This window comes from Apteryx rowi, unplaced genomic scaffold (genome assembly GCF_003343035.1).
Source record: "Apteryx rowi isolate R43461 unplaced genomic scaffold, aptRow1 scaffold_1073, whole genome shotgun sequence".
Lineage (NCBI taxonomy): Eukaryota > Metazoa > Chordata > Aves > Apterygiformes > Apterygidae > Apteryx > Apteryx rowi.
In genome coordinates, this window is record NW_020447279.1 from 153,098 (window position 1) to 165,106 (window position 12,009).

Genomic DNA, 12,009 nt, shown 5'->3' on the forward strand with positions numbered 1-12,009 from the left:
GGCCCGGCCCGGCCGCCCCAGCGGCCTGCGCCGGGCCGGGCCTGACGGGGGGAGCTGCCCGCGGCCTGCCGCGTCCCCCTTCCGTAAGGACGTGTGAGGTACTGCGGTGGAGAGGGCAGTCCGGCTGTGCTGGGTTCCAAGGAGTATTGGCTTGACTGTGGTGGGGGGCCTAGAGCAAAGTCTGAGTAATGCCCGTCAGGTCCTGCAAACTTCAGTGGTGAAATGGCAATCTGTGTCATTCCTGCTTGTGAAGAGTGTCGGGATCTCTTCTGTGGCCTTCTGTGTGGCAGAGGGTGACTTGGGTGGGAAGAACCACCTGTGTCTGTGCTGGTGTGGGAGAGGAGTGGTGGAAAAATGTGTTTCTGTAGTCCTGTTTTCTCTTTTTCTTGCAGCAACACTGCTTGAAAGCACCACTTCTGACTGGTGAGTGGTCCTATTAAATTGGATGAATTAAGGAGTAGCCTCGTCTTACGGCAACTAGGGAGCTGCATTTGAAAGTGAGGAGATAGGTTATGAAGCCAGCCCCTGGTATGAGCACAGGGGCTGCTGAATGAGCAGGGTTGGGTTGCAGATGGCAGTGGACTGTGATGTAAGAGGACTGGGAGTACTAAGAATGGTGTGTGTGCTGGAGGTCTTGGGTGGCAGAGGGATGGCAAGTCATGATTAGTAGGTTTCTTGGCAAAGAGTCTCTAACTGCCTCCGACTGCCTACTACAGTTATTTCATATACTGTCCACATACAATGACAAGGGGGAATTTTTCCCTATCCTGTAACCAAGCAAACTATAAAGCCTGTATCTTGGAGACACTTACTTCCTGTCACTAATATTACTGAAATGCAGGGTTTTCTGGTTCATGCTGCCTGGATAGTGTGGCAGGTCCCAACTGTGTGAGCAGTGATGCCTGAGTTGTGTGCCAGGCCTAAGCTACAGCTACTTGTTCAGCAAGAGCTGCAGTATGCTGCTCAGAGATGAGAAGTAGGATCTGAGCAGCAGGACTAGTCTAGATGGATGGGAACTCATCTTTTGGTTGTTAAGAGCCTGCAGTATAAGTGCACAGTGAGTGGTAGAGTCAGAGGATGCATACATTAGGCAGCTGTCGGCACCATCTTGCCTTGTCAGTTGGATGGCAGAATATACGGTGCTCTTCTCTGCACCAGCAAAGTCTGAATCCTGCTTCACAGAGAATGATCAAATACCAGAACAGTGGCTTTTTAGTCAGGATGTGGTGTCACAGAGAGTCAACTGGGTACCTTGGGAATTGTCCTGGCACGTGCAATGGAAAGGGAGGGCGGCCTCATAGGATGGCTGGGTTGTGAGCAGATGAAGGTTAGGGCTAGGTGAGTGCAGCTGCGATAATGTGCAGTGGCCCAATGTGGAGAAAAACTTGAGCATTTTTTCTTTCCCAGGAGGAAGAACAAGGTGGTTCTTCATTGGATGGTAGCACCTATAGAAATCATGTGCGAGTACATGTCAATTTTGCTCAGCGAGCGCTTGCAGAACATTGCAGACTCAAAACTGGAAGGGATCTTTTTATTGAGCATTGTGTTAAGAAAACTTCCACTATACTCTAGTTTTGCAGAGAAAGGACATGCAAGGTCACAGTGCCCTGCAAGCAGAACATCTTATCTGACCTTGCCTTAGCCCTGTTTTTCGTACAAAGTTGAAGATCTGCAAAGAAGCCAGTTTAATCCAGCCAGCAGTAAAAAAAGTTGCTCAAAGGTAACACCAGAAGAGGTACAAAATCAGCTAATGAATAATTATAAGATAGACCATATAAGGCTGGCACAGAACTAGCTCATACTGTAACACGGCAAGGGAATTGGTAGAACTAAGAATCATGGATAGATCTGGTAGGTTATGTGAACTAAAGTATTGAATGTGTAATAACTTACTATCCTTTAAAAGTTGTAACAAAAAGCTGCTCGGGGTCTCTTCTTGTGCTCCCAGCCAAATGCACCTTATGGCTAGCAATAAAACTTCTTAAAAAAAAAATAAATTAGAAATCTGACTCCTGCTGCTCATTACCGGTGCCCGCCAATGAACAAAAGAGAGCAGATAATTTTAACAGTTTGGCAACCCAGGTGGGGCACAGCGGGCTTCCAATCTGGTGAGTGCCGGAACCACATTTGATGCAGCCGGCACAGGATGAGTTCACTTGACAGTCGTTGCAGTGGCAACGCTCACCAGGGAGGTACTAAAACCGGGTCAGCACGAGTCATGGGGGGTTCGGTAGGAAAGCTAAAATGGGTTCACTGCTAGCAGAAATTCTGGAAAACTGGAAGAAAATCAAAGGTACCTCAGGTCTCAGTAAGGGTAGAGCAAATGGCCACTATAGACTTGAGAAGGGGGCGCCCTCAGAGCTATGGCCTCTGGATGGTTCATCTGGAGGATCGGAAACCTCAGCAAATGAACTACTGGTATATTTGAGATAACTGGGCATTTAAGCATCCAGGGGGATTCGGAGATTCAAGTAAGGTAAGATGTGTGTTTGTGCAACAAATGCTGGAAGACTCAAGTAATGGCTTTGCTTCTGCTCCCCCTCACTCTGCTTCAGCACCTAAATTCGCTTCTGTTCAAACTTCTAACCTATACCCATTGCTTTTCTCGGGAAATCAGTCTGTCGCTTTGCAAGCTCCTGTKATGGGAGCTATGATGCCTAACCTGGCTGTGGGGGCAACAGTGGCACTGAGCCAGCAGCCCCCCCCCCCCCACACACACACACTGATACTGCATGCCTATGTTTATCGGCTGTGGGCTCCAGGAGATCTAGTTCAATGGGCACAGCAAATGCCCCGGGTGCGGGAAGACCCGGAGAAGGCAGCTTGACTGTTTTCTACAGTATTAGAGGGACATCGCCCTTGTTGGGGGGATGTTCAAGTATTGTTACAACAGATATTTCAGCTAGGGCATAGAGAACGGCTCTTGGTAGATTGAGATGATAAATGACAACCTTGACCATGAGTAGATCTGAATTGGGATTATAATAACACAAATCATTGGGCAGCATGCGAAACGGCGTGCCAAAATCTAGTTTTAGCAGTAAGAACTGCAGGGCAAATGGGCATTAACTTGAAAAAGGTACTATCGTTAGCAAAAGTCTGAGGAACACCTGAGCAATTTTTGGAATCACTTGCGGCAAACACTATTAAGCTATGGAGGGATGCGTGTGGGAAATTTTAATGAATGGCTGGCAGTGAACATATTTGTCCAGCAAGTGGCACCAGTTATCCAAGAGTATTTCAGAAAACATGCTCCAAGATGGCAGGGGGAGAATTTACAAAAGATGCTATCGTTAGCAACTTACATATACAATGGAAGATCAGAAAAAGAAAGAAAAGAGAAGGAAAGACGAAAGTGGGAGAAAGTGAATATGTTGGCAGCGGCATTGGGAGGAATTCCGAAAATGAAAGGAAGGGGAATAAATGTGAGAGGATGAGGTCAAGGAGGAAGAGGGACCAGAAGAGCAGGAAAGGGTATAGAAAAGTACCCCCTGTCCCAGAAGGCTGGACAGCGAATTGAGCCCGTGATTGCTGATTCGATTAAGAACAGAATTATAGTACAGTGTACTTCCCCTTGTAATACCCCTGTATTGTCTGTCAAGAAATCAAAATTGGACCCAAATGGGAAAACGGCATGCTGCTTTGTACAAGATTTGCGAGCAATTAATAAAATAGCGGATCTACCACACCCTGTGGTCCCTGATCCAGGGGAGATAGCTCCTATGTAGCACTCATGTCCAAGGGTGTTAGTAAGTCATGAGAAGATGTCAAGTGGCTTTCAGTTATAGAGCTAACTGTTTCTTTGCCTTTACTGAAGAAAATCAGTTTACAGATTGTTTTTCATGTTTATAGACAAACATTTCCTCTGGTACTGCAGAGGTTTCCCAACATGCCTGCAGTAACACATGGTCGCGTTAGAGAAATATTAGAATGTTTTTTGCAGAGAATAAAGAAAAGGTGTTATGTGGACAATACTGTGGTGGCCAGACCTACAGAAGAAGAGTTGTGTGAGCAAGGTATCTGAGCCTTAAAATCACTGGGCTGGACAGAATCAAAGGTCACTTTAAGTGTAGTGCACAATTAGTGCAACCTGAGTTAATTACATGGGCACTGTAATGGGGGAGACGGTTAAAGCTTTGTGTGAAATAAAGGCTCCTTCCCATCAACGCCGACTAAGAGGGTTGCCTTTCTTACAGCAGTGATCCATAACTTTGCTGGTATCAGCAGACTGCAGTGGAAGTTACTGGAAAGGGGGCAGGAACAGAGCTGGAATAAGGGATATGATGCTGCTTTCCCTAACTAAACGGAAGCGGCTGTAAACACGCTTGCCCTAGAAGTCTAAGGACCAGGCAAACCCCAGGTCAAGGARCACCGGGCTGTGAGCAACGGGTGGCAGCAGCGAGCCCGGCTGCAGTACCGGGCTGTGAACGGGCGAGGGCGCCATTTCCCGTCTCGCCTCCTCCAGCCCCTTCCCCGGCCGCTGTGTTCGTGTCCGGCGCATGCGCGGTGCTCGGTAGCAGCGTGGCGGCGGGTTGGCAGCAGATTTCCTCTCGGCGGTGATGGGTGAGAGCCGGAGCCGCGTGGCGCTGGGGACTCGGGGGCGCCGGTGAGGCGAGCGCGTCCCTCCGGGTGGCCGCGGCCGTCGAGGATGTCTTTCGCCTGCTGGGGCCGTCGCTGCGTGGAGGCGGAGGTGCGGGGCAAGGGAGGGAGCTCGACCTCGGCTCCGCTCCGTGCCGGGAGCGCGGGCGGACTTTCCCTGTTCCGTGTGTCGCCTTTAGGGCCCCGGTTCCTCCCCAGCGCGGGCCGGGGCGTGCGCTCGCCCCTGCGGACGCGGCCCGGAGGAGCGGGGAGGCAGGCGGGCCCCGGAGCGGGCTTGTGGCGCGGCGTCCGCGGGCAGGCAGCTCTTGTTGTGGCAGGCAGGCCCGAGAGTGCTGGTAAGTCCCGAGGAGGTTTAAAACCTCTGGACCAAGCAGGTTGAAGGTCAACTTGAGTCAGGTACAATTAGTGCAGCTCCAACTTAGTTATTTGAGAATTGTAATTAAGGAAGCAAGAAGATGCATAGAAGAAAGACACCCCCAGGCACCCTGAGGCTTCCCCTACAGCCAGGCACAGACTGTGGGCACCAGCCAATCTGGGCACCAACTGACTGGATCGCACGCAGAGCCTCCCCAAGCCCACTCATCTTGTACACYTGCCTCAAAGACATGGGGCTCCATAATCCCATATGTGCCTCGGGGTCCTACGTTGCCTCAGACATCTCCCCAGGCACACATGCACAGCACAAGGATCTGGATGTCTCCAGCCCTGGCACAGCAGCCCAATGCCTCCTCCTTTGGGACAGAGGGGTCCCACACACCTCTTCTGGGATGCTGGGCCCTTGGCAAGTTCCCTGATGCCTCTTCCATGGTTCCCCACAAGTTCATGGACTCCTCCTTCTCTGTATACCCCATGGCTCCTCCTGCAAAACTGACAGCCATATGCAGCACCCATATGCACTTAGTATCCCTCTGGGATGGGATCGCCACCCTGACCTTCTCCTGGCAACTCCTCTCTTCATTCACCCGGCAAACCCACTCCCCCCACTGAGGGCCTGGGCAGATGCCCCCCTTCCACTAACTAGCTCCTCAAAGCCCCTAAAGCACACACAAATCCTGCCCCAAAGCCCCCAACAACCCCAACGCCCTGCCTCGACACCTCCACAAACTGTCTCAAAGCCCCAGACAACTGCAAAACCACCCCAAAACCCTGTCCCAACAGCAGCATTCTAGTCCCTGAATATACTTTATTCTAAATTTGCACAGATGTCTTTAGAATCCATTAGGAGAGACAGTGAGACCCAGCTGGGCAGGCCTGCAACCTGTTTGGCACTAGCATTGCTAGATGGTGATGTGGCTCCTGCTGGCTTCATGCTGCGCTGGGATCATCTTTGGCACATGTAATGGGACCACAGTGATCCCAGAGAACCAAACCACCCCAAACCCTGTCCCAGGATCCCCGTACCTTGTCTTAAGGCTCCCACTAATCCGATGTGTTGTGTGAGTATTAGCAGTAGGTAATAACAGCTTAGTTTTATTAACAGTAGCAGATTAATTTACAAAAAGTGTTCTAATAAATATCGGCTGTGATCTGCATCTCCCCCTTGACTCAGTCCAATTTTAGAGAAAAGGTCATTTACACCATCTCTTGGTGAAGGATGTTGATGGGGAAAATATCTGACAAACATATTTTCTGCTTTTCTTCTGAGCCACATCTCAGAACCCTCTATGCGTGCAAGAGGACTCTCTAAATATGGCTGGTCTGGGATAATCATGCTGTGCACAATGCTTAAGGAGAACATTAACATAAAATTGCAGGCTAAGGAATAACCTAAAAAAATAAAAGGTTCAAGAAAAGCCTAAGAGAACACTGAAGGGCTCTGGGAAGCCCCAAATGTACTATAGGAAAAAACATGGGTTTTAGGCACCTCCTCAGAGCAGGAGAAATGTCTTACTCCAGCCCATAGGACAATGGGTGCTATTAATTCCCACCTTTAATTACCAGAAGTGTTGTGAAAGCAGAAGGGACTAGAGATGATGCATAGCAGGTATGGACTATATGTAAAGTTTAAACAAACAACAATCCCCTCTTAAAATAGAAGCAGTTTAGTTTTAGGTAATAGATGAACATGGCTTTGAGTAACGTGAAGAGAAGCGGTTACGTCAATCACCCAGAAAGCCTTGAAGAAGTGGTCCAAAGATCTGATACCCTCACGGCCTCATCGGTCTTCTTGGTTTGTTTGGCAGGGTAGCCCACCGAGGGGGGACATCTTGAAGAGAAGCAGCTAGACCTAGTGATCCAGGTGTTCATTTTGGTCATCAGCTGTGAGGCCAGCATCCAAGTGTAAGAGAAATCTAGGAGCTGTATCAAAAAGGTGATAGGTTTGAAACAGAGAGAGGCAAATCAAGTGCTATCATTCTTCTGTGTAGCTAAAGACTGAGAGAATTGTTGGTTACATGTTGTGACAGTGTGCTCCTTCCCCCCCGTGATGTGCTCTCTCCAACTCAACCTAAACTCCCCGTAAACAGCACGTAGACAGGGGCTACTTGTGCATGCGCCAGCTAAGACCCATCTAGCATGCAAATACGACTACGAGTCAATCATCTCCCTCCCCCTAAATAGGGGGCAGCCCAGAACCCATTGAGCTCTCCTGCACGGCAGCAGGCTGCACTGCAGAACCTCCTCTTGAGCAGGGATGCCTCTCAAGGTTACTCCTCGAGGTTGAGAGAGATTCCTTACCTGCGACAGATCCTCGATAAGTGATTAATAGCATGCTGAACTTTTGCAAACTTTGTGAAACTTTGCTAAGTTATACCTCTGACTGATTGTGAACATAATCTCTTAGACATAAACCATTGACCAAGTCTGAGACTAGGATCAGATCCAGCTGCACCCAGGCTCCTCTCAGAGGGAGTTTGGAAAGCAAGGAGGTCCTTTCTGAACCTCATGACTCAATGGGAGGATCTCCTTAACACACTGTCCTTTAGGCATAAACCATTGACCAAGTCTGAGACTAGGTTCGGATCCAGCCACACCCAGACTCCTCGCAGAAGGAGTTTAGAAAATAAGGGGGTCCCTTCTGAACCTCGTGACTCAACAGGAGGGTCTCCTTTTCACTTGCATCTGACCCTGTCCTCCATGCAGTAGATAACCGAGTGAACCTTGCCAATCGAACCTCATTAAATCATTCTTATTTACGATTGAACTTTGTTAAGTYGCTATCTTACCGCAATAAACATAGTGCTGCTTCTCTCTTATGAGTGAAGTGCATTACTCCACTCATCCGTGACATGCCTGTGTATACAAGGGCTTGAGAAAGGATACCGAACAGTACAATAATACTGAAGCAGAATAAAAATCAAGTTTCATGGAAGATGGCGTAGCTAAGTATTAGGTGATGTGCCTGCCTGTCTAATAACCTAGCCCTAATCGCTGTATGTAATGTTTCCAAACAGTTTAGCCTGTAACGTATGATGCAAGGTGCTGTATTAAGACCTTTCCTTTAAGGGGGAAAAAAAAAAAGAAAAAAAACACAGTAAAGAGAAAAAGAACATGCATGAATCTAAGTGTTTCATTGAAAGCAAAATGCAAGTTTCTCTCTTTGTTACAGAGATGGAACCAATAGTAGCAAATGCTGACGAAGAAAAGCTAGACAAGCAGTTTTTTGGTGATTAATACCAAAGGGACGGGATGAAACAAGGAAGCAAAAATGCAGTTTAGCGGACCCTTGATAGCACCAGAACCTGCTGCAGTAGGAAGTGTTCTGGCATGGGTAACTAAGGTAACTCTTGATAATGACTGTTAGTTATTTCGGCCTCCCAGAGACAGCACTGAGGACTAAGTAACCCGTTCCTACCCTGTGGATATTGTTCACTGTATCTGCCTTAGCTTTGCTTTGGTTGTTTCTATTTTGTTTTGTTATCATATGTGCATATGTAGAAAGGGAAAGATGTCATATTTAATTTTTAGATTAATTGCCACGGCTGAAGTTGAAGAGACCAGAAAAACGTAAGTGTTAGAGAATATCAGACTGAAGCTGTCTGGAATTAATTGCTTAGCATAACTTGCTTAGCATTATTAGCTAAATTTGCTGAAGCCTTAGGCTTCAGGCTGTGAACTTTTCCTTAGATAAGTAAAAGGGAGCCCCAGAGCCGGTTCAAGCTGGAGAGATAAAGAAGTTACACGGACAGCAGGAGTAGCCAATTTTGAAGATAAGAAGCAGCCTGCCTAGAGACAATGAAGGGGCCCAGTGAAGAAGGGGAAGACCCCAGACCTAACTATTACTATTGGTCCAAACTATTGCTTAAGGGATGGGGAATTTAGATTGTAAGGGTATAATTGCCCAGGGATTTCTTTGTTCGGGGTCCCTCTTTGGAGGCACCCAGCTCGAGCTGTAATTACCACACGTGTATCATTAAATTTTATTTCTCTCCAATCTGACTTTGAACTTCTGCCTCAGCAGGAACCTAGGGTAGGACCCTGTTATGGAGGCCGGCGAGCCTGATTTTCCATAACAGTAAGCAAGCTGAAGTAATGAAATCAAATGGAACTGACTGAGAGCTGTCTCCTTCGCCCAAAAAGGGAAAGCCCGTTCCTCCTGGCGAGGAAGGATCACCATTAATAGCGATCGGAATAATAGATCACCAACATATAAGGTCTGAAGGTCTGTACTCATTACAAAAAGTATGCTGCGTACGTGCATTTCTGTGCATGTGACTTTATGTGTCTATGAAACATCATACTTTAAGAGCTACAAGACAGCAAACTATTATCTTAGGGGAATGGTGGTCAAGTGGCCAGAGTTACTGAAGAGACAGAGAGACAGAAGTGTCCGAATTGTAAAGTTAAGAGAGCGCTTTCAGGAAGGCTCAGTTAGCGCACCCCCAGGTTAATTGCCTGGCAATGGTACTTGGGGAAACGGAAAGACAGTAGATAGAAGAAAGGTTAAAGCCTTGTGAAGTTAAGACTCCTTCTCATCAGTTCCAACTTAGAGCAATTTTAGGAGGATTTAATTTCCTCCAGGAGTGTTAACATAGCTTTGCTGGTATCAGCAGACCGGGGTGGAAATTACTGGAAAGGAGTCAGGAATGGAACAAGGAACGTGAGGCTGCTTTCACTGAACTGGAAGAAGTGGCTGTAAAATCTGCTGCCCTCAAATTCCCAGGACAAGGCAAGCCTTTTTCAGTAATGCCTTCCACATCTGCTGACTCCGTGGGAGCAGCACCGTTAGAAAACAGCGGCAAGGGAAAGTGGGTGCCAGTAGCATCCTCCTTACATCCCCTTTGGGACTGCAACAGAAATTCTCTGGCTGTGAGAAAGACTGTTTAGCAGCAACGTGGTCTGTAACTGTCTTTGAGACTTTTGCCTTTGAGAGCACCGAGGCAATCCCACCTGCTCAATTCCCTCTGTAGTAGCTAATGTCAGGGAAGCGAATAGACAGCAGAGTATCATCTGTCCAAGTGGCACAGTGGGCACTAATCTTAATGAATGGGGGGTTACTGTGCAAACGTTACAAGAAGTGGATCTTCTTGTGCGTGTCTGACTTGACTGAGGGGCAGAGCACGGTTGTGCCAAAAACGTGGACGTGGAAGGTTTCTGAAAGATTAATCTCTAGCGGCTACTTAGTCTAACTTCCCTTTCACAGCAAGCGCGACTGTCATCATAGCTTCCAAAACAGGGTTGGGGGAAGCGGTATTTGTGGCTTGCGTATTCTCATTTACCTTGCTTGTGTGCGTGTATAGAGATCCATTTTTTGTGCTTATAAACACTTTTGGATTCTTATTATTTTCTGCAGAGCTTTAAATGTTTTATTTTGTTTTGTGCTTTGCTTTATACTTTTGTAGGGCAATGGATTTTACTATGTCTCCATCAAAAAGCACTGGCTGACAAAGTTGTTATATCCCAACGGAGACTCTTAGGCAAGACGGAGGAGTTCAGCTACACAGCCTGCCAGAGGAACGTCGCCCAGGAGGGGTTGCTGGCCTTGAGCTATAGGCGCTGATGCATATGGCACAAAGAAGTTACCTCTTTGGCCCACCTGATCTATTTTAGAGAGTTTTATTTTTGACCTAAAGATTGGGTCTTTGAGTGCCATGCACAGCATGCATTGGTTTCCCCATTCTTTTCACAAGATTATCTCTGTTCTTCAGTTGTTTCTTCTGAGGGGGGAGTTGCTGCAGGAATTGCTGGGGAGGCCCTGACAGTGGGATGTGAAAAAGACACCTTTGACTACATCCAGCCAAAGAAATGTAAGGCGAAGGATCAGAGTAAATAACTGCTTGTCTAGGTTTGCTATCTCGCAACACATTGTCAGAGTTTTTTATGAACAATCCTACTTGGTCAAGTGCCTATTCATTCCGTGAATATTAGTGCAAAAATGTGTATGTTACTGATCCTTTAAAGCAAGTCTGTGACACTGGGGTAGCATGTGTAGTGAAGACTAAATCCCATAATAACTCCTTTTGATGTTGTTCTCTTGTATGAAAGCCCTTAGAGCAGATTAAAACACTTATCATACTCTTTGTTTATTGAATGGACCATGATGCTAAGAGAAACCTGCAGTGAAGGAGACATAGTGGTCAGTTTCCTTAGAGAATGTGTCTTGTCCTGTACTTTAGGGCTTACTGTACATTTTAAGAGATACTAGCGAATGACAGGTTTCCTTTTGATTCCTGGGGAGCAGAAAGTTGTGACTTGGAGGCAAATTGTTTCTTGCAGCTGGGTTAGAAGAAGCTGGCTACCAGTCAAAAGTAATGACAATTCTGTGGAGTCACAGGAAGTGTTTAAAAGACTGTATTTACCTTTTATAGAAGGCTATGCACTTTCATTACTAATCCCTGTAGTAATCAAGCCAGGTAAGTGGTACACAGGTGATCGGACCATTAGTCTTTTTCACATAGTAATAGCCTTTAGGCTGTGATTGCTGTTAGAAAAGTCCAGCTATTTTAGAAATGGAACAAGCCTTTTTAGCTTGTTACCTGTAGTACTGCAAAAGGTGATCAGCATACTAATGTTTTCATGCTTTAACGTGGTGGACGTACTCTGTGCAAACATCTCTTACTGTTTAATGATAAAAACTGAGCAGTCTGTCAAGAAAATAGCGCAGCTTGCTTTTGGCTATTTATTTTGTTTAACACTCAATAAAGGCAAGAGGTTGAAAGTCCTAAAGAAGAGCGCTGCTTGTTTAATGGTTGCAAATTGTCCCATTAAGTAGGTTGTGTTTTTTTTAATGCAGCCTCTGAGTATTTTTTGCCTGTAGAGTATTTTGCAATGATGTTCAAATGAAAGCTCTGTTACTGAAGCCTCTAGGAGAAATGGCTTGAGTATGAAATACAGAGACTCTGTGCCTCACAGCAGGCACCGTAAATAACAGTAGATCAGATTAGGCAACAGCAGTGAAATATCTCCAAAGGCCAGTGCTGAAGTTGCATGTTGGCACGTAGTTATAGGATGCGAAATTGTCATCACAGCTGC

At 46.8% G+C, this 12,009-nt stretch overlaps 1 long non-coding RNA gene across 7 annotated transcripts; it reads left to right on the forward strand.

The window, feature by feature from the left end:
- Nucleotides 1-6: 6 nt before the first annotated feature.
- LOC112968668 lies at nucleotides 7-11,698 on the forward strand. Of its 7 annotated transcripts, none has more exons than XR_003254407.1 (7): nucleotides 7-98; nucleotides 393-423; nucleotides 1,408-2,476; nucleotides 4,197-4,563; nucleotides 8,147-8,317; nucleotides 8,996-9,199; nucleotides 10,380-11,698. It is a non-coding gene; the product is annotated as an uncharacterized LOC112968668 (long non-coding RNA). The 7 variants fall into 7 exon arrangements; XR_003254414.1 differs by having other exon boundaries at nucleotides 8,996-9,191; XR_003254409.1 differs by having other exon boundaries at nucleotides 8,999-9,199.
- The last annotated feature ends 311 nt before the right edge of the window (nucleotides 11,699-12,009 follow it).